This window comes from Bactrocera neohumeralis, chromosome 3, assembly GCF_024586455.1.
Source record: "Bactrocera neohumeralis isolate Rockhampton chromosome 3, APGP_CSIRO_Bneo_wtdbg2-racon-allhic-juicebox.fasta_v2, whole genome shotgun sequence".
NCBI lineage: Eukaryota > Metazoa > Arthropoda > Insecta > Diptera > Tephritidae > Bactrocera > Bactrocera neohumeralis.
In genome coordinates, this window is record NC_065920.1 from 59872690 (window position 1) to 59894813 (window position 22124).

The 22124-nt window shown below is 33.2% G+C and overlaps 1 protein-coding gene across 8 annotated transcripts in view; it reads left to right on the forward strand.

Annotated features, from left to right (window-relative positions):
- The window catches only part of LOC126751937 (pneumococcal serine-rich repeat protein), a 166962-nt gene that overhangs the window by 67784 nt on the left and 77054 nt on the right, over positions 1 to 22124 (forward strand). For all 8 annotated transcript variants that reach the window (XM_050462399.1, XM_050462395.1, XM_050462401.1 and 5 more), the window contains exon 3: positions 15871 to 15914. The gene's annotated coding sequence lies outside the window, so the exon portion shown is untranslated. The remainder of the gene's footprint in view (positions 1 to 15870; positions 15915 to 22124) is intronic.

The window sequence follows — 22124 nt, forward strand, 5'->3', positions numbered from 1 at the left end:
TTTAGCAGGGCCCTGGCTATAATTTAGCCGAATCAAACACACTTCACTGATTGCGTACGTTAATGTGCCCTGAAAGCGCAATTAAATTTTGTTAAAATTTTTTTCAAATAGAAAAAAATAAATGAATTTTACAGTTTCTTATTTTTTTAAATTTAATTGATAACTGTAAATTTTATTTTAATTACACATACGATCTTTCACCACTTCAGTTTATTATAGACAATGTATTAAAACATATAAATTATATTTCGAACTCCATACTCTGCACTCTACTCAGCACATCAATTTCTTTGCGGCGTTAAAACGGTAAATAATCGCCCGTTAATAGCATCAATTTAACACTTTTCTCTTTTCGCTTCGCCTCATACAATTTGATTACAGTGACTTGGAAATCATAAATCATTCTGCATGAACTCATTTGCATAAAGCGCATGTATGTGTATATGTGAATGTGTGTGCGTATGTACGCTCATTAAGCAGTTGCCGTCAACATAAATCTGCAAATGCACTTTTTCTTTTCAATTTTGCAGCTTCGGCACTTCCTTTCGCTTTTCGTTGCGCTCTTAATTGCTCATTTTTCGCATTTTGCGCTTTAGTTACGCACTTGGCTTATATTAGGTTTGTTGCTTAAGTCTTTCATTTAAGTCGACACACTCCTTTGTTGTGCTGTGCATGAGGAGGACTGTTGATGACGTTGTTATGGTTGAACTGCAATGTTGCTGTTATTGTTAAAAGTGAGCTTTCTTGCATAAGTTGGGAAATTAAAGAGTGCAAATTTTGTTGTAATTGAAAAGTATTTTTTTGTTTTGTAATATGATTGTGTTTTATTTTTTGTAAAAATTTTAAACTTTGTGTACTCGGCTCCCAAAACTCTAAATGGAAAATTTGGGGGAAAGAGCTAAACCGATCGATTTGGAATTTTTCTACAACTTTCTAAGATACATTTTTCAGGTAATGACCGAGTTTTTGCCTTGACAGTGCTTTCTGTAAGGGATTACATGAGTTTCCTCGGGTAAACACAGCATTTTTCCACAATTTTTTATACTCTAAACAATGTTGCTAACGAGAGTATTATAGTTTTGTTCACATAACAGTTGATTGTAAGTCCTAAAACTAAAAGAGTCAGGGGTTATATATACCAAAGTGATAGGGTGACGAGTAGAGTCGAAATCCGGATGTCTGTCTGTCCGTCCGTCCGTCTGTCCGTCCGCCCGTGCAAGCTGTAACTTGAGTAAAAATTGAGATATCATGATGAAACTACACGTATTCCTTGGCTCCATAAGAAGGTTAAGTTCGAAGATGGGCAAAATTACTGCCACGCCCACAAAATGGCGGAAACCGAAAACCTATAAAGTGTCATAACTAAGCCATAAATAAAGATATTAAAGTGAAATTGGCACAAAGAATCGCATTAGGGAGGGGCATAATTGGACACAATTGTTTTGAAAAGTGGGCGTTTACTAAGTTTTTTGTACGGGAAACTACTATAGCTATGCCAACCAAAGTCTACAAAGTTTTTCTTCAGGCATTTTTACAGTTCAAAAATGGAAGAAATCGGATAATAAACGCCCACCTCCCATACAAAGGTTATGTTCAAAATCACTAAAAGTGCGTTAACGGACTAACAAAAAACGTCAGAAACACTTAATTTTACGGAAGAAATTGCATAAGGAAGCTGCACCCAGGCTTTGTTGAAAAATTGAAAATGGGCGTGGCCTCGCCCAGTTATGGAACCATATCTCAGGAACTACTAGACCGATTTCAATGAAATTCGGTATATAATATTTTCTTAACACCCTGATGACATGTACGAAATATAGGTGAAATCGGTTCACAACCACGCCTTCTTCCAATATAACGCTATTTTGAATTCCATCTGATGCCTTCTCTGTATAATACGAGTATAAACATTAGGAACCAATGATGATAGCGGAATAAAACTTTACAAAAATACGGTATTTGAAAAATATGTAAACGACGTATTATGAAATCTCGATTATCACTTTACCATGCGAGAGTATAAAATGTTCGGTGACACCCGAACTTAGCTCTTCCTTACTTGTTTCTCATATAAAAACAAAAATTGTTTTAAAATTGTTTATTGTTACAAACATACACCCTTAACAAAGAAGTTCTGAAAAGTTTGGAAAAAAATATTTTAAACTCGGTCATTGCGATGACATTTCCGGTGATCCCTGGGAAAAAGATGCGCCCGCGTTGGCAGGATATTTCCTTACACATGTTTTAGTTATAACCTTAACTTAAAAATTGGACAAAGAAAACAAAACTTGAGAATTGGATTTTTGGCAGATATTTAAAACAAATTAAAATTTCATTGAAAATTTTGAGACATTTTTTCCTCAAATAGTTGTAATGGAAAAAGATTCCCTCGTCCAAGTCTTTAAGAATTGTATCTCAAAAACCTGTATACAATTTCATGAAGATCGGTTGAATAGTTCTCTAGAAATCTTGCCAACCGATTTCGAAAACACAGTTTTGAGAAAAACTTTAAAGATTTGAGTGACAACATAAGTGGGACACAAGTGCGCAAGTTCTCAAGACCCTATCAATATTCTGTAGGTGTTGTAGAATTTGATAAGGGAATAAAAAATCGATTTTTTGAAACCTCTAAGCCCATGTAACCCCTTAAACTTATTTTAATCGGCGCCCAAAACTCTAAATATGTTTTCCGAAAACGTTCTTTTCATATTTAGAAAATTTTTCCAAAAGTGCTAAACAGATCGATTTGCAATTTTCCCTGAACCTTCTAAGATATATTTGGTTACGATCGAATTTTTGAATTAACATTGGTTTGTTTAAGGGATCAGTAGGGTAATCTGGTCTGTTTTTTTGACATTTTTTTGTTGTATAGAAATTTGTATTTTACAATAGAACATTTTTCACATATCATGGGGTATATTGTCGGAATTTTTTGGTGACATCCGTCGGAGAAATGGCTGGGAGAATGAGATGCGTTTTTTCACTGGCGGACACGATCTCTCATTGTTTGGATCATCTGAAACACAAAAACCCAATTTATTCTTAAAAAGTAGGTGAATGGTTATCGTCCCTACTAGAATCATGAAAAAATTTTGATAAATAAAAAAGTAATTAACGTTTTTTTTTACCAATTCTTCTCCATGTTTTTTTACATAAATTTTGTCATAACATTGTAAATAAATTATAAAAAATTATGAACGAAATAGAGACGATAGCCAGGCGTTTGGTGAACATTTAAAAAAAAAATTAAGCAAATCTATTGAGAAAAACGCGTTTTGAATTTGAGTTGTGCACTCCGAGCGTTCAGAAAGTCGAGCGGTATTATTATTTTTGAGCCTTTTTCGAAACCTTTCAATGGTAAAGTGGGTTTCTACATTAATTCTAAGGGTATAAGAGAACAGAAAATGCAAAAGAAAAAAATTGAAAAAAGATTACCATACTGTCCTTTTAAGCAACTCCTTGGCATAAATTTGTTTACTAAAACATAAATTTTGACAAATCTTTCGATCATTGGTAGTATACTTCTATTGCAATAAAACAATTTTCATGAATTTGGATGTTAGATAATTTTAAATAGAAAAATCTTCCTCGCCGCCAAGCCACTTTTCTCGTTTTTTTTTCAAAAGTACTCCTGAAGATTGACTGCGAGATGATGGAACTCCCATTTACCCAAAATTTTTCAAAATGAATCCCTGATTTTCAAAGTGTACTATTTTGTAAATATACAATTTTTTTTTATAAAGTTCTTTAATATATTTTTTTAAAATATTTCCAAAAAAAAGCATTTTTTCTGACTTGCAAGTAAACAAACCCCCTTAGATGAATAAATAAAAGACATTAAAATTTTTATAACAAAAAATATCACATTACAGCAATAAAGTTAGTCAATATTAACCTTTGAACTACTGTTCAAATAAAATGAAAAAAAAATCTCATGAAAATATCGAAAGCATAAAAAGTGTCTCAGCAATTATTTCCCAACATTTTTTCCCAGACCCTTAAATCTTTATTGAGAGCAATTAAAAATATATAATAAAATATTTATATCTTTTTAGAAGCTACTTGGTGAATTTTATGATAGCTAGGAGTAGCAACATACATGCTTTCCATGTTGAATAAAACAATTGTAGCGGAGTTTTATTATTAGTTTGGTTTGAACTACAATTATGCTGTCGATAGATAAATAAATGAAGCTAAAATGACGCTATAAAACTAGCAAAAAAAAAACATTGCTTTATCGGATTTGTTTGTATTTGTATAAGTCCCTGCGCAGGCGCCACAAGAATTACTCATCACAACTATTATGTGGTTATTTATTTATTTTAGTAGTAGTTATGCTATTATTACTTTTGTTTTTGTTGTAAAAATAATGTTATTCTCAAACCTTAAGCTTAGTGTATTTCATCGCAAGAACTGTTTTTAGGGATATTTACACCCTGATTTCTTCAACTTCATAAGGGCTTTTTGATGTCATTAGCATCATATTTTATGGCTTTGCATTACTCTATAGGCGCTTCTCAAGATATCTGTGACTTTCAAGTACGAACTCAAACTGTTGTCATAAAGCTATGTTGAAGTTACAGTGTTCATATATAAAACATAAATATTATAATGAGCAGTAATACTTTTTGCTTGAAATTTATTAATATTTTTTTATAATACGAAGTCTGTTGATAATTAAACCTAGGTAACTATTCCATTTCACATTCTATTTTATATTCTTTATTGGCGTAGACACCGCTTACGTGGTTATAGCCGAGTTATTCTCTACAATTGATAGTCTACATATTTAAGAAAAGGTTATACGTATACATATACTTACTTACTAAATAACAAAATTTTAAGGAAGACGGCAGTCAACTATATTTACTATTTGATCTTACTTGTGTGGTGGACATTTTTCACTTAAAAATATTTTTCAAAACATCAGTCAAGTGCTCCTATTTGTTTGTAGTTTAGTTGCCGGTCAATCACTTTATGGTTGATAGTCTAGAAAAGTGGGTTATTATCTTTAAAAAAGGTGTATCTTCTCATTCTTCTTCTTCTTTATTGGCGTAGCTTCTCATTATAAACACTAATCTAAGCTGCATTGCTTGCTTATTCTTTGTTGGAATATAATCTACACGTATATGTCATATTTCTTTAGAAGACAAATTCACTAATGAAGATTTACACTCGAAGAAATCCAAAACCGCTTAGCTGCACCACAATGATCACAGACACATTCCTAATTCCTCAGTTCAATTCCATATTCTCTTTATTTGTTTCAGAGCAAAATATTTTCTTCCTTCTTTTAATATTAAAGATATCAGAAGCATAACAAATAAACATTTGATTTGATTACAAACATCGGGTAAACTATAAGTTCTCCTCTATCAAGCTTTAACATAATGGAAAAACGACTCTTATTTCTACATTTATTCCTATATATAAGATGTGTCCTAAAAACAAACGATCTTTTTGAATGTAAAGGATTTATCAACAATCAAGCCATGATGTTAAATTGAAATAAAACAGTCAAATCTAATTAAACTGGTAACGGAATTTCCTGTCTTAATTCGAAAAAAATGGCGGGGGCCATATCACAAATTGTACAAAGGGCAAATTTTTGAAGATGTACTACTATGAGAAAATATAGTAATGTTCATAATCTTAACTTATTCCTCAAAATTTATGTCGTTCCCCCTCAAAGTATTTACGTGATGCAAAACCCAAGAGCTGTCGGCCCATAATTCTGGCTTCCTTTTACGAATAGTTTCGCGAGAACAACACATAATACTCAAATAATATTTCTTGTTGACAGTTTGGCCTATCGGAAGGAATTTGGAGTGCACCACACCTCGGTAATTGGCCAAAAGTGTCAACATAACCTTAATTTTTGTCTTGCTTTGATTTGATTTGTCCAGCTTGGCCTCACCTTTGTAACGATATTTGGTCGATTGATTGTCTGTTTCCTGGTCGTAAGCATAGATCCAAAATTCATCGCCAGTAATAATACGTTCCATGATTTCCTGGTAGTCGGAAAGCATTGTATCACAGACGTTAATATGACACTGTGATTGAGTGATTTTGAAACCAATCGCACTTTTCTTTCCAAATAATTTTTCAAATAGGTTTTCACTGATCCATCCGATATTCCAACGATGGCTGTAAGATGTCGGGCTGTTAATCGTCGATTCTCAAGCATCAGTTCATATATTTTTTGACGTGTTGATCATCAGTTGATGTTGTTGGCCGTCCTGGACGCGGTTCATAGAAAACGTGTCATCGGTCCTCTTTGAATAATATTTACCAATCAAAAACAGTTACTCATGACAAACAACTTCTTTGTTGTATTATATTATCATAAAAATCGCTGAATGCCCTTTTACCAACCTAAAAAAAATATTTCTACGATTAGGCTTTTGCGCGAATTTTAAATTGAAGAATCTTGCTATTTTTGCACACAGTAGAAAAAGCTTTTTCTTATCCACAAGAGGATTTGACTCATCTCAATAGGGAGAATTTTGTTTGCCTGGTCTAAGAGATGAATTTTCGTAGTGAAAAGCTCTTAAGGTAGCCACCGGCACAAATCCGTGAAGAAATATGGAAGTGAAGAGCTGTCAACATCATGTCATCCCGATTGTTGGACGCTGTAGAATGAAATAAACTTTATAACAGATGGCGCTAAAATAACCTTCCGATGATGTTTGGAAAATGAATAACTTTTTAAAAAAATGAAAAACTTTGATTCTGCTTGTGGATTATTTCGTCTTTTAAATTTTTTCATATCAAGTCGAGAATATGATATCATGTAAATGGCCGCCGCCACAGTTGATTGTCATTTGAGCCCTTTTTATGGCATTTTCCAGCACTTTGGCCAGAACTTCCGGCGATAGGTCCTTACATTCTTGAGGGATATTGTCTTTAAGAGCTCCAAAAGTCTGAGGCTTGTTGACATAAGCCCGCGACTTCAAAAAGCCCCACAAAACGATGTCTGGAGCGGTGAAATCAGGCGATCTTGCTGGCTTCTCGGGAAATGCATCCTTCAGCATATCGGTTGTAGCACGCAGTGTAGCGTACCATTGTTTATTTACGTGTATTTCGCAAGTGTTTACTATACAAATGTCAAAACAGAACTGACATTAGAGGTCAATTGCAAAATTTATAGCATCTTCTGATCATCTTCTGACTTTGCGCCACCCCGTATTAGGTAGTCGAAAAACTCTTTTCGTATTTTGTCAATAGATGTTGTTGCAGTCGTATATCTCCAGTGGTACCAATTGTGTCATACCATATAGTGTTGGAAAGGTGAGATATTAAGCTTCATTTAACCAAAAAAAAAATTAATTCGGGGAAGTTGAAAAAGTAACAGCTGTGCAAAAATTAATGAAAATAATGAAGAAATTGCTTTATTTTGAAATTTTTTTATGAAAAAGAGATGAACAACATGCAAGTCACCAATGAAATTCATAAAGTTTACGGAAGTAATGCTCTATCAGTTCGCGGAAATTTCGAAATTTCGATTTATACTGTTGAAAGTTTTACACTGTTGGCATAATGTCTCTAGCGGAAAAATGGCAAAAAATAGTCGACCAAAATAGTACATATTTGTTTATTTATTTATTTTTATAAATATAAAAAATATAGGTTGAAGTTTTAATAGAAATTCTAAATACTTTTTCGACTACCCAATATTTTTTTTTGAAAGTTAATATTTCTTCAAACTCGGTTCCGATTACATTGATTATAACTGTTGAAATATTATTTAAATATAAAGTTATATTATTTTTGGGACACACTATCATAACTCCAAAAATTTAGAACCAGAGATAAAAGTATTTCATAATTTTAATTTTAATGAGTTTTTCCAGAATGGTAACTAGTTGAAATGAAGATGTGTAGTAGACAGATAACTGTTAAAGTAAAGCACTTTCACACTAACCGAAAAAGTCACCTTGACTTAAAAGATTTTTGAACTTGTATTCGTCTCAGTCCGCATAGCAAAAACAGTTTCTTTTAATAAAAAAAGTTAGTCAAATTATTGAAGATAAATATCAGTAGGAAACGTGCCATTTTATACGCCTACTGTCCAATACATATATTCCTGTTGAACTCTTCTTGTCCAAAATTCAACCAAAAAATGTTGCTCATTTGCTTTGCAATTCGCAGCAGCATACTCGTCAATAAAGATATTTATCTGCAGCAACGGTTTAGCTCGTAAAATGTTGCAATAAAACTGTAAGATAAGGCATGTACGAAATTGCCAAGTAAAGAACATAATAAAAGCAGCAACTAGAACTTCTTTATTTGGACTGACTGTCCGCACATGCCAAACTGAATATCAAATTAAGAAAACGCATATAAGTTCAATGTGGTAATAAAAAATTTGATCTTCGTAAGCTTTTTAATGATCTTACATTTCATTTTTAATAGCATTTGCTTGGCTAAGCAACTATGTGTATACTTGTTTAAGCATGCATAGGTATTCTTAAGATCCTGCGATAAGTTTTTTGTGATACTGCGCTTTGTAAAATTTGTCAACGGTTGTCAGATAAATTAAAATTTCATTATCGCGGATTTTAAGGCTAAAATTTTATTGCTATTAATTTAGAGGTTGATAAGCAATGTATAAAGTTGCCTGCATTCTTCATTTTTCAACTTCTTATTCCGAAAATGTTTTAGCTAACATTTGAGCTTATAACGGGGTTTTCAATGTGAAAGTAAATTCGATGCCATTATATATGAAACTCGATTTCTTTTGCATGGCCACCGCGGACATGCTTGCAGAAGTCCAGACGCTGAACCCAATTTTCGACACGTTTGATATCCGTACGAAGTTCATCAATTGTCGCCGGCTTGTTGGCATAGACCATAGACTTGACGTAGCCCCACAGGAAATAGTCTAACGGCTTCAAATCGCACGACCGAGGCGGCCAATTCACTGGGACATTTCGTGAGATAACACGTTCACCAAACTTGGGCTTCAATAAATCTATTGTGACATTCGCCTGTGTCTTGTGGCGCCGCCCTGTTGGAACCACATATTGTCCAAGTCACAACAATATGCGGTTATCATTGAGCGGTAGCGATTTCCATTCACAGTAAGGTGTTGGTCTTGATCATCACAGAAGAAGTACGGCCCATTGATGCCCATAAACCGTACCAAACCGAAATTTTTTGGTGTCTCATGGAGTAGATGTGAATAGCTGCCTGACAAATAATGCATATTTTGATTATTGCCGAAGCCATTCAGCCAGAAATGAGCCTCATCTCTAAAGATGATCTTTCGGTGAAAATCTGGATCATTTTCAAGTTGTTCTTCAGCCCAGTTCACGAACATACGACGAAGCGTCAATTTGATCTGATCTTTTAGCAAAATTCGCCACAACGACGTCACAGAGATACCCATCGCTTGAGAACGATGCGTGAGAGACTGATTTGGTCTTCCTTAATTGATGCGGTAGCGGCAGCAATATTCTTGACACTACGGGCACTTCTTTGTCTCACTGGCACAGTAATATTTTGTACTGTGCCTGTGAATTAAAACTTTTCCACTTTTAATAATTTCGACTCGTTGTTGGATCGTATATCTTTCCATGAAGAGAAATGTCAAAAGAGCGAGAAAAATATGGTGTCCTTTGCTGTCCCCATAAGTTTACTTTTGTAGCGTTCCTATTGAAAAAGCCAGTATTAATTTCTCAGCTTAGAACATAATTTATTAACCATCCATCCATTATGCATCTTTCTAAAGGCTTTTAGCCTTTAGCTTTTAGGGTAAGAAATCCTTTTGATTTTTAAAAATTAGGTCAATGTTTTTTTGTCTTCTTTATAATAGGTGGATAATTTTTTATGCTCTCTCATAGTACTGCTTTCTAACTCAATGAAATTTAGTCACTTTTTCGATAGTGCTATTACATCAGTAAAGTTATTGATAGAAAAAGTTAGAGAAGTTACCTAGCCTTTTAACTATATTTTGTTAGTAAAGTTGGTCGATGCTGAGAATATGAAACAGTAAGAGAAGAATTTTTTTAATAATCCTTACTAAACTTGGCTTGCTACTTGATTATGAACCGAAACCACAACAGACTTTGTTTCGGTTAAATCCATTGATACCCACCCTAAGTTTTGTGTTCAGTTTAGTTTTACTTCTTTTTCTCAAATACCTTTAACGTGGCTTTCGTTGTTTTGAAGCTTGATGCCCAAATCAATCGTTTTGTGAGTACAAGGGAAGCTGTTTAGGCTCTATACATATATCTCAGTTGATAGAATTACTTCTTAAGGAAATAAAAAGAGAATGCAGCTGGTTCTTAAGCTAGGTTTTTTGTTTTAAATTTGCATAATATTAATATGGAAAGGCATTCCTTCAAAATTGATGAGCCTAAAATAGCTTAAATTATAGAAATATGTTCGCCAGAACATACTTGTAGGAAAGGAAGCTAAATCTTTTGAATTGACTTGATTCTAGGTCAAAAAATAAACATCATTCTAACAATATGTTAATTCCCGAACGTCTTTGCCATGTTATGAAACTCCTTAACTCATCAACGTGTCGTTTTAATTTACAGTATTTTCATATTACTTATAAATAACAGCGCTTCCACATATAAACTCACCTATTTGGGTTAAGCACCCATTAAGCGGTTAGAAACCACTTTTCTACAACTCCAACTAAAACCAGCGAATAATTTTACATTAAATACCAAATGAAACACTTGTAGTAAATAAAGAAAATAAAAATTAGAAATTTTTTAGTAAAAATTGCAATTTTACGCTTCGACTTAGTTAGCTGTGACGAAGCACATCTTTAAAAAAAAAAACATTTAATTTCACCATAATGAAAATAGCTTTTTAAAGTGCCGTTATAAGTGGGCTTTGGCGGACCCTTTGGTGGGTCAAATGTATTAAGTGTGTGTAAAAATTACATATGTATGTGTGTATAATTTAACAATTTAATATATTGCTGTTCTAGTGTTGGTATTTATATATATTTTTGTATGAGGCAAGTCATGCTGGTGCATAATTTAATGAGCAGCAAAAATCGCTATAAGCTAACTGTTAATATAATTTAATGTGCAATTTTCGCTAGAAAAGTAATAAAAAGCACAAGCATGACGAAAAAAATTAAGAGAATTAGTGAAATAAAAAAAATATATTCATATACATATATTTTTGTTTTTGATGCTCACTGCTGCCAGGTAAATGAGACGCTGTCATAGTAGGTATACCTTGAGGAGGTTATATTTTGCCACGTAGTTTGTTACACCTAGAAGGAAAGCCCAGAGATCCTCTAAAGTAGTATATATATAAATGTTCAGCGTGACAAGCTGAGTCGATTTAGCTCTTTCCGTCTGTCTGACACTAACTCTACTCTGTATATCTATAAAAATGAACTTTGTTTGGAAAGTTGTTTTATTTGACAGGATATCTTAACGAAATTTGGCACAAATTCTTTCCAAACACAATGCTACAATTTTCGAGTATATTGTTCCAAACGGACCACTATAACATATAGCTGCCATACAAACTGAAGGATCAAAATCAAAATTTTCTATGGACAACTCTTTTCTTTCATAAGCTATCCTCATGAAACTTGGCATGGGTTATAACCTAAAACAATAATGCAATCTCCGAAGAAATTGTTCAGATCGGACCACTATTGCATATTTAGCTACCATAGAAGCTAAACGATCTAACTCAAGTCCTTGAGTGGAAAACCATTTTATTTGACAAAATATCTTCACAAAATTTGGCATAGCTTATTTTCGAAAGCAATACTATAATCTGCAATAAATTTTTTTAGATCGGTCTACTATAGCTTATAGCTGGCATACAAACTGATAAATCAAACCCAAGTTCTTGTATGGAAAACTTGTTTATTTGTTAAGATATCGTCACAAACTCCAGTATGGATTATTTTCCAAGAGAACGCTACAATGTCCGAAAAAATTGTTAAGGTCGGACCACTATAACATATGGCTGTCGTACAAACTGAATTATCGGAATCAAGCGCTTGTATGAACAACTCTTTTATTTGATGAGATATCTTCATGAAACTTGGCATTGGTTATAACCTAAAACAATAATGTAATCTCCGAAGAAATCGTACAGATCGGATCACTATAGCTTATAGCTGCCCTACAAATGATCTTAATCTAGTTAAAGAATATGCTATAAGAAATGCACCTGTGTGGGTTATAACAGCTTGCAACCGAAGTTAACATTTTATTGTTGAAATTTATATACATATACATATTTATATGCATACATACATACATATGTAAGCTGTTAATCTTATATACAAGTAGTGTTTATATATTCTACCCATTAAATGAAAATAAATGGCAAACAAACCAAAAATAAGTGTCTGGCGGCAATTTCCTAAAATACGTTAATAACAACAAATTATGACAGACAAAACCAAACATCACACATATTCTCGGCATGTTATAATGATTCGTCAAGCTCAATTGTATATGCGCTTTGTTTTGACTGTCAGTCAGCTGTTGTGGCAGTTGGCCGCAGACGGTTGCCTGTGGCGCAGAGTGTCAGTTGTGACGATTTGTTTGACAGTTAGACCAACATGCATGCATATATAATTATGTATATACTCATATGAAGTATATACATATATATACTTGTATGTATATGCGCTGAAGCGTTGAAGCTGCAACATTATAAATTTACTTTAATCAACAATATTAACGCCGCAGTAATTACGCGGCCAAAGAGCAAGTTCGAAGCTACTACAGCTTGTAGCTGCTCATAAAATATGTATGTATGTATGCATGTATTTATGTTGTTTCTGCTTTTGAGTTGCGTTGTTTTGCCTGCGCTCGTTCGATCAGTCATCACCAGAACACTAAGAGTTGCTTAAAAACTCTTCGGGGCAATAATTTTTGTGGCAAATTTAACTTCAACGCGCCAACAACTCATCATAATTATCTACACATAATCAAGTTTATTGTGTGTAATAAAAAGAAGCACAACTTGCCGGTCAGTTGTGCAGACATAAATATGCACACGTACACACGTGAGTTAAAAATTGTAGAGAAAATATTAACTTCGGTTGCTATTATACCCTTAACAGGTTAGTTTGTACGGTAGCTATATGCTATAGTAGTGCGATCGGAACAATTTCTTCAGATATTGCGCCGTTGCTTTAGAAAGTGATAAATACCAAAATTTGTGAAAATATCTTGACAAACGAAAATGTTTTCCATACAAGCACTTGATTTTGATTGGTCAGTTGTATGAGTGCTATATGCTATAGTGAACCGATCTGCATAATTTCTGCGGACATTACATCGTTACTTTGGACAATAATTTATGCCAAATTTCTTGAAAATATCTCATCAAATAAAAGAGTTTTCCATACAAGCTCTTGATTCCGATCATTCAGTTTGTTTGCAACCATATGTTATAGTAAACCGATCTGTACGATTTCTTCGGAGAATACATCGCTGCTTTAGGCAATAATCTAGACCAAATTTCTTGAAAATATCTCAACAAATAAACAAGTTTTCCGTACAAGCACTTGGTTCCGATCATTCAGTTTGTATGGCAACCATATGCTATAGTGATCCGTTCTGCACAGTTTCTTCGGTGATTATATCACTGCCTTAGAAATAATCCATGCCAAATTTCTGCAAGATATTTCATCAAATAAAAGAATTTTCGAATGTTTTTTTCTGTGTCTTCCAAACTTCTTTTAAACTTAATACACCCTGTTCAGGGTATAAATATTAAGCCGCGTTAAAACAACTCGAAAACACTGCTGCAAACAACAAACACGTAAGCTTAAACCGTAACACAGTCGCATAAACATACATACAAACATACAGACACCACCGTGTTGCATGCCGCGTTTGATTGTCTTCATAAAATAAGCCACTAAAGCCTGTAGCACTCTGTTTTTTCGAAGTTTGTCTGCGTTGTTGCTTTTCATTTTCCATTTTATTTTGTCATTTCGGCCAGCAAATTTGGGCGCTTCCAACGCTTTTCATCTGTTTTACATACATACATATGTACGTCTGCAGGCTTATATAACAACCTTACGTGGAGTGCAATAAACTCATGTTGTTTTGTGGTGTTGTAAATTTTCAACATAACGGTTACTTAATACGAGAGAATTGTCTTTAGCTACAAGTTACACAAATTTGTTTACACATGTTCATATGTATGTATGTATGTATGTGGCATGTATGTCGGCATATAAGAACAAAGAACTGTGAGAGTGCAATTTCGGTGAAAATTTCTTTGAAGTTAACACCTTTCAGCATAACGTTACATAACATCTGTTCATAAATGGTGGGTACAATTTTTAATTGTCGACAAATGTCTTTTTATGACTTTCATAAATTTTAATGACTTTTATAATCTTGTTATGGTGTTTTTAGTAAACAATAAGTGGAATCTGTAACTAGGAAGAAAAGCGTTTTTTCCAATCAGCTATTCAGATATAATATTTGGCATAAAGTTTGCATTATTATTGAGCGGCTCATATTAAAGAATAATCTCTGATTATACCATTACCATTACATACATTTCCTTATTGCAAATTCAGAAGGTATTCGAGTCTAAATATCAGTATTTGAAGCTTTGTTCGGTGAAATTTGAAGAGAACGCAGAATAAATTTCAAACAAAAAAGAAATTTATACCTTTTCATAAAGTCATGTGTTCTTGCAATATACTGAGAAAAAGGGCAGGTCGTCATCATTAAGATTTCTGCCTTTATGGTTATAAAAAATGTAAATAAATAAGGATTCTTGTATAGAAAAAGTGTCACTATCGTATAAACCAACAAAAGTATATAAGGAATTTCAAAAAATATCGACTGCACCAAAATAAAATCAAAAATAAAATTAATTTGTGTTTATTTTCTCAAAATTTAACGAAATCATACAGTTTCATGTATAATTCCGAATAAATTGACATATCAGAACTTTAGGTATTATGACGGTAGCTTCAAAAAATAAAAAATTGTTAGAAAAATATAAAATTTTTCTTGCTCAGCTAGAACATATTTGGTTTGGCATGACACTAAAACGACTCTCACTTTGATTTTATTTTGAAATTGGAAATAATAGTTTTGGAGGATAATAATCGATTTTTACGAATTTCTGGGCTTTAATACCAGCTTAATATCCATATATACACATATCAATTTACTATGACTTCAAGGCAAGTATTCTGCAGAAAATGTTCACCATAGAAAACTACTGAGCGTACTTAGACTCAGCATTCATTATTGTGTAATATTCGACCGAATAGACCACGTTCAGCAGAAGAAAATATTTGGCAGCCGTAGTTGAGAGTGTACACGAAGACCGTTAAGAGTTCGCAGCAACTCGGACTGTCGTATGGAACGACTTGCCGCATTTTACGTTGATATCTTAAATTGAAAGCGCATAAATAAGGCTTGTTCTATAGGATCTTGGAAAGTTCTAGGGTGATCTGACGTTTTCCAGCCAATTTTCTGACGATTGGCCAGCATTCCTGTGAGGATATGTAAAGTCTTAAAGTCTATGAGGACAATGCCGCTTCGATTCAGACTTTGGAGCAAAACATCACGCGTGCGATTCGGGATGAACCGCGGAAGCCGCGTCTGTGTTTTTCTTTAAAAAAGTAGGAAACCTCGAAATGGAGCACCCCACTTCCCCAAGCAGCAGAGTAACAAGTATCATAGTACATGTTTTTCTTTCTGGCAGGTTTCTGAAAGGAACATATAGTATAACGGCGGGAATTTTGTTGTGCTGGTCATTATAGTATTTTTTTACTTTTTTTAAAACTCCAAAAAAAAAAAAAAAAGATTGAATAATTTTATTTTTTATTTTATACACACTGCTTGTCAAAAATAAATTATTAAATTTTCTTTTCTTTTTTTTCAGAACAAATTTTGTTGAAACATTGAAAGAGCTTCTCTATAGAAAAGGTAAGTGAATTTTTTATGGTAAACTTCTGAAAGTTTTCGGCTTTTTATAAATTTAAGATTAATTTACTTAAACAATAATTTTTTCATAAAAAACAATAACATAAACAAAACATAAACATTTTTTATAAATTTATTAATACATATATAAAAAAATATATATTTTAATTAAAAATATTATATTTTAGTCGAAGGGAAAATCCTGCTGCACATTAAAATTTGTTTTTTATTTTCAAAGCCTTTTGTAGCTAATGAATTTTGATTAGATTAGAGTTCCCTCAGTTAAATTGTTTGGAAAATTTTGTACTCAACAAGAATTAGCGATGTAAAAACGTTTACCCTGTTCGGTTCATAAGCTACAGCATTTTTAGTAAAACACAGCTTTTTTGCATTATTTAGACAGGAAACCTTGAATGCTCAGTGACACATTTTAAAATGAAAAAAGTCTTGCCTTGCAGTGATATTATTTTCTCTCTATACATTTTCATTTTTGGGCATTAATTACTTATTAGAGTTTTTGGTTCACCTTAGTATGTATTATATGAGAAAATGTTTACATCATGAAAATAGAAATTGAGCCTTTTTCCTGAACAAATATTTGTTGAATCAAATTATTTTGAGAGCTTTGTTTTGGCTGTATTAGAAAAGCCTAGAAACCATACTTAGTAGATTATCCGATAGTGAAATTTGTAGACTATGTCTTATTTATTCTATCTGAATTGCCGTGAAATCTAAATAAAATATCGGACGCCGTGTATAAATTTTGATAATAATTCGATCTCTGGCGCCGTCCACCTTATTTTTCTCATAAGGAAAAAAATAATACAACGTCGGTTGTATTTTACATAAGTACCTGCTGACGACAGCCTTACCCACTGCACTCAAAAACCTAATGGATCAAATCAATGTGTTGATCACCGCCTGAAAATGCCAAGCAATTTTCAGTACCGATTTGTAGACTGGAATGGATACACTAATCACCTTGGTATAGCTCGAGACACATCTCAAACCTCTGCCGTATTTTGGGTCCGGCAGCCGGTAGCAATGCAACTACACATTCAACTGACAAAGTGTTTTACCCGTTTTTGGAATTTAACCACGACCACGGCGATACTTCCCGAGTGGCCAGTCCATATGAACAGGTTGGAGCGAACTTCAAGGACCCCTGCTCTCCGTGCTACCAGAATTAAGTTTCCGGTCAGACTTCGTAGCGGAGACTACTGAGTTTCCATACTGCTCAGGACGGATAAAAAAACTGCTTTTGTTTACATGTTCGATTAAATTCGATTTTAGATTTGCAGTTCAACCTTAGCGGGACTTATCGGGTATTAAGTAGGCCCCTAACTCTCACCTAAGAAAATACAATAAGTTTAAGTTTCATACCATCAGCACGCTAGTATAAATTTTATACAAGAATTTTTTTTACAAATTTCATGATAGATAAGCAATTGTATCAGGAACCAAAAATGATAAATTCTAAAGTCAAGAGGCTTACAGACATTCGTGCAGTATATATACCTATACTTAGTATATGCATAAAAGACTTGCCTACTCACATATAAAAACCGCTTTTAATATGCTAATAACTGTTTAAAGAAACCCCCCATAACAGCTGTCTTGATTTTTTATATAAACGTCAATACCAGTTTTGCAGTGATTTAACGGTAAATGTCATGACAGCACTGCTAAACTACAATATTATATGCGTGTGTGTGTGTGTATTTTAAAACGGCTGACTCACCTATTTGCATACTGGCTTAATAGACACATCATTTCATTGGGAGCAGCAACAGCATTTCTTTTCTGAAAAACAACAACAAAAGTTTAAAAATATATCAGACGTGTGACTGTGTTGATTTACATATTGTGACGAAATTAAATCACACATGTACAAATATATATGTATTTATACATGTATATATATTATATATTTCTATAAAAGTATGTTTGTATACATTTCCTCAAGCGTCAAGTTGCCAAAGCCGCAACTTTGAATGATTGAAAGAATTCTTGTTGAGCAGAGTTGATTAAAAATTCAAATAAGGCAAAACATGATTGAGGCATAAATGTCAAGCGGGCATACTGAAGTGCGTTAGACGTATGTACATGTGTAGATTAGCATATTCATTTGGAACTAATGAGCTGCTGAGTTTCTTTGAGAATGGGGAATGGTTTTAATAAGAGTGGTTGGGTTTGTGGCAAAAAAACTTTAATGATTTGTTTGGTTTTATAGTAGATTGTTGTGTTTTATGTTAATTTATTCCTATTTAAAATAAAGAAAGATAAAATTAGATAAAATAAATATGTAAAGTGAAAGGCAATAAATCAAATTAAAACACACAAATAAACAACATTGACATTAACAATGTAATATTATAAATAAATAAATAATGCGTTTTATATATTACATTTCTTTGAAGGAGACCATTGATCCCAAATTAAAAATAAAATTTAAATTGAAATCTTGACTTCATATATTTTGAAATAAAATTTACGGTATTTATTTATTTATGTACATAAATATTACTTACTTTTTTCGGGTGAGTGGGTGGAAATTGCCTTCCGCATCATCAGTGCTGTCGTCACTGTCACAGCAGCGGTATGTGCCACTTTCAAGTCACTAAAAACTCCACCTCTAAGGAACCGTCGCCCATCCTGGGAACACATTTGCATTACTTCAGGGTGGCGTTCAATTTTTTTCATTGATAGATATGTATTCATCGTCGTCTTCTGTCGCGTCGCTGTATAGGCATGAGGGCTCTTCGATTTTTCCCATTATGTGGATGTACCTTTTGAAGTATCTGTGTCCGTATAGCAGAAGTGTTGTGTTGTAGTTGACTCCTCCGAATTTACAGCTTGCTCATGGGAACAGGTATTTTATTAGTTTGGCCATCCATCTGCCGTGACTCTCATGCTCCCATCTTTGTTGCCATGTTGTTATCGAATCTTTCTTTACTTATTCTATTGCGCTCTTGTTATGATAGTTTCTTTAGCTCCCACTTCCTTCGTATGCCAAAATGTTAATGGGGCATTACCGCTTAAAACTTATATTGCATCTGACAACTAATATTGGGCTGTGGTGCGGTGCCGCTACCTTACCATATTTCCTTTTTAAGCACATCTGCCCAGATCTCAGTTCCGTATAATAGGACGCTGATTTTCGTCGACACAAAGAGCTTCTCATTTTCTTGGCTGGGGCCTCCTATTTTAGTCATTAGTCTGCTGAAATTGGAGATGATTTTTGCTGCCTTTCCTGCGGCGTGCTGGATTTGTACCCAGAAGGTTGGTCTGGAGTCCAGTCTTACGCCTTGGTGGTTTACTGCTTTTTGTGTTCTAAGAATATCCATAATCGTTTGCTTACTTGTTTCTAGGGTATGTGCTCATTTGTTTGCAGTAGTAGCTCTGTTTTTTCTGTAGCGAGCTGGTGGTTGTGTGAGTCGAGCCATGCTTGCATCCGTATCATGACCTGATGAAGCTTTCTTCGCGCTTCTTATGTGTCTCGTGCTTTAATTACTGATGGAATATCGTCCGCATAACCAGTTAAGTACCATTCGTCTAGCATTTCAAATCTTAGTGTAGCGTCGTAGTTGATGTTCAACAAATCAGGGCTTAGAATGAATCCTTGTACTGCTCTTAACGTGACGGCCATCTGTCGTGATCTCTTTCTAGTTTAGTACAGCAGTTTTCTGTTACCACGGTAGCTCCGCACCATAGCTCTGAGGTAGTCATATGCACCCATTTAGCGCTGTTGAAAGCGTTTGGAACATTTAAAGTCGCCAGCAACACTATTCTTTTGTTTTTATAAAATCTATGTTGTGCGGCTTCTACACTTTCAGTGACATATTTTTTAGCTCCTAGAGTTGATCCGCCGGGTCTAAAGCCGTGTTGTCTAGGAGAGAGTGGATAGTGCACGGTATGCTGATGATAAGTTGGCATCTTACTGACTAGCACCAGCCGTTGCTTTTTTTAGGGTTTAGGAAATATTCTGGCGTCGAGGCAGGCATTGTACATATTCAATAGTACTGCCGATCGATCTGCAGCGATTATTTTCATGATTTCTACTGGGATTCCGTCCGAGCCGGGTGATTTGTTGGCCTCGAGCTTGCCAGTGGCTAGTTGTAGCTCTTCGAGGGTAAACTGGGGGATTTGCGGAAATCTTAGTGTTTGTTCTGGATCACTAGCCCTTTTTCATGTGTGGGGAAGAGTACGTTTGTGATCCATATTAGCGACGGTTAAGTCAAGTGGCTTTGCTCGAGCAAAAAACAAAACAAAAAAAATATATATATATGAAATAAATAAAAAAATTAAATGGAAATTAAATTAAAAATCAAATTCTAATGTAAATTAATGTCAGTTTAAAGTTAATTATAATTAAAATTATAAAAATAAATATTATATTAAAACTCGATTATTTACGGCTTAGAAAAATAATTTTTTTTTTTATATTACACTTAAACCGAAAAAACAATATAACATACATCAATAACAAATCAATCAAATTTATATTAAAAAAATTTCGACCCGAAAATCATATCTTTGCCTTTGATTAAGCGTAATTATAATTTTATCTTCAAACTAAATTTTTGGGACTAAAATTGAAGTATTTCAATTAAAATTTATAATAATATAATAAAATAGTATTAGTAATATTAATTTTATTAAAATATATAATTAAATAATTTTAATTGAAATTCTGCCATTCTAGTTCTAAAAATACAGTTTGAGGATAAAATACGCTTACTCAAGGGCAAAGACGTGGCTAATAACGAATAAAAAAATTTCTATTTAACTCCTTATGCTTCTATGCACTAGAATAACTGCAAATAGTGGACATTCGATTGTTATAGTTTTTTATTATATAAATAGCGAAGGCGGAACTTAATTAACCGGATTTCTTAAGTATTGATATTTATTTCACTCTCACTTTATTTTATTGCATACTTGAAAGCTTTCAGTGTTTGAAATGATCTTGATTAGTCTACTATGGAGGCGTAAAACAGGTTAGAAAATACTGAAATGAATTGGAAAGCCACTTATTATATTATTTAAATATTATATAATACATGAAGCAGAAACAATATAACTGTTTTAAAACTCTTTTTAAAATCTTCGCTTACATCAGCAGTCTTTTGGCTTGTTTAAATAATAATTGGAAATTTCAAGAAACTTTTCTATAAACTTTAAATTAAAATTAAATTGAAATGTTAAAGTTGGGCTTTTAAGGCTTTTTAATCTTTTTAAATTTTTTAACATTTTTTTTTTCAATTGTAAAACTGAACAGAAAATATTAAGTTTGCCTTGAAGTTTGTAACACCGAGTAGAAAATGCCATAGTCCCATGTTCATCTTTCTGCCTTTGTATGTATATAGTATATCGATCTGTAATTTTACACATACATATCATCATACAGGCGAAGGAAAAACGAATAATAGAAACCACTCACATGGTATTTAAACAAAATTTGAGTTTTGGTTACAAAATGGTTATATGTTGGTTATAAACTGGTTGGTTTTTTTATAACAAATATATAAATATGTTGGTTATATATATCGGTTATATGTTGGCTATATTAGTTATATGTTGGTTATATAGTGGTTATATCTGACAGCGAAAGCTAAATATTTATGCTAATAGTGAATCGTAAGCTATAAAAAAGTCAATTTCTATTTTTTTGATAATACGTTGTTTTGCATTTTAGGGGACAATATACTCTTCTCCCCAAGAAACTGCTCATTTCTCAGAACCGCCGATATATGACCATTATAGGACAAAGATGTCATACAGATTGATTGATCAATACGAAGTGCTTGAAAACTTTTTAGTTGACAAAATATCTTCACGAAATTTGACATAGCTTATTGTCTAAGAAGACTATGCAATCTCCGAAAAATGTATGTAGATCGGAGCTCTATAGTTTATAGATGTCATAACTAAACTGGTCGTACAAAATCAAAATCAAGATAATTTTATACCCTTTTATGCTACAAGAAATGCATCTGTTGAGGGTATTATGGCTCCGGTGCAGTTGAAGTTGACGTTTTTATTTGTTTTTTTTTCATATTGCATTAAATTTGATTGATCAATTTATGCTCTATTTTATAGCTGACACAAAAGACTTAAGCAACGAACCTGACACTGTTGTGCAAACAAAATTCAACGCCGAAATTTTAATGTCAATATTAGTAATGATAATATAATGTGAGCTATTAAACT